The following is a 1338-nucleotide window of genomic DNA, read 5'->3' on the forward strand; positions in this document are numbered from 1 at the left end:
AATAATGATGACTTGATCTTCTTTAGGGGTTTCATGAGTCAGCAGCTAGAGCCTATTAATTCTTCCATAAAGAGAGCTTTCAACATTCTGGGTCCTGGAAAAGAAAAGAAGGGAGGTTATCTCTTGGATTTTATCAGCCACTATTTTCCTACATAGTGTTTACCCCATATTTACATTGAAAAGTAAGGAAAACACTACTGTTACTCTCTGGCACCTGTTTACTGAAGGAACTGAGCTCCGACGCATTTCGTCTCTTTTCAGCCTGTATTGAAAATTCCTATCATGTTTCAGATCACCATGCCTTCCCAGGTCAAGAGCTGCTCACTGTGCAAAGGTCAGTTTACAATTTTACCCAGCTTTATCCCCACCTGTACTTCCCTCCTCCATCCTTTAGTGAACACTGCATTACTTTGAAGTTGAAGGTTGCACTGGGGCAGGCAGAGGAGCTTTACTCCCACCCTGAGTTGAAACAGATAAAGGACTCTACAGAGCAGGTGTTCAATGGACCAAGGTCATTGAACAATGACTCAGTGTAAATACCCAAACTGCAGTTGCAGACAAACTCAGTACATGACAGTTGCAGCTGATGAGTGTCCTTTTGTCCTTTTGTCTAGCTGTCACCGTGGCCTGAGGACACAGAACAAATCAAATGAAGATGCCTGTGCCTGCCTTGGAAGGTTATGTCTTCACTAACCCCGTAGCAAGCGGCTGACTAGCATAACTTGATGCGGATCTCTGCACTTGTTTGGATGATTGTTTCTTAGAAACTATTTGTTCAGGGGGAAAAAATGGAAAGTGGAGAGATGAAGTCAGTTTTCTTCTGACATTTCCAAGGATGAATACATATGAAGGCAAGCAGGCAATCTCTCCTTTTTGCAGTCAATCCCAAGAACCAAGAAAGTCCTTCAGAGTTGGTGAACAAGTGAGAAAGTCAGAAGACTGATCCCAGGAAAGAAGAGGAATTATCACCAATAGATTACAAGTTCATGCTTCTCAGCACTGCACTGGAGTTTCAATTTGAGACAATGCCTCAAAGTCAAAGTCAAAAGCATCAAATACCGGCAAGGTGCAGATGATTAAAGTCACAAAAAAATGGGTTTAAGTTACTAGGATTTAAAAAATATATAGTTGATCAGATGAAAAAGTTTTAGAAAAACTCTTGAATTATATAGGGCTAGGATAAATTTACAGAAGAGTTTATAGCATTTTTTCTGGTTTCCTAGTTGAAAAGGCTAACAAAATGTTAAATGTTTTCCTCTATGTGAAATCATTAGGAAATGAATAAGTGTAAAGTTCTCATAACTCTGAACTTAATGAGGGTTAAGTTACTTTATATTT

Source organism: Cervus canadensis, chromosome X, assembly GCF_019320065.1.
Source record: "Cervus canadensis isolate Bull #8, Minnesota chromosome X, ASM1932006v1, whole genome shotgun sequence".
Classification (NCBI taxonomy): Eukaryota; Metazoa; Chordata; class Mammalia; order Artiodactyla; family Cervidae; genus Cervus; species Cervus canadensis.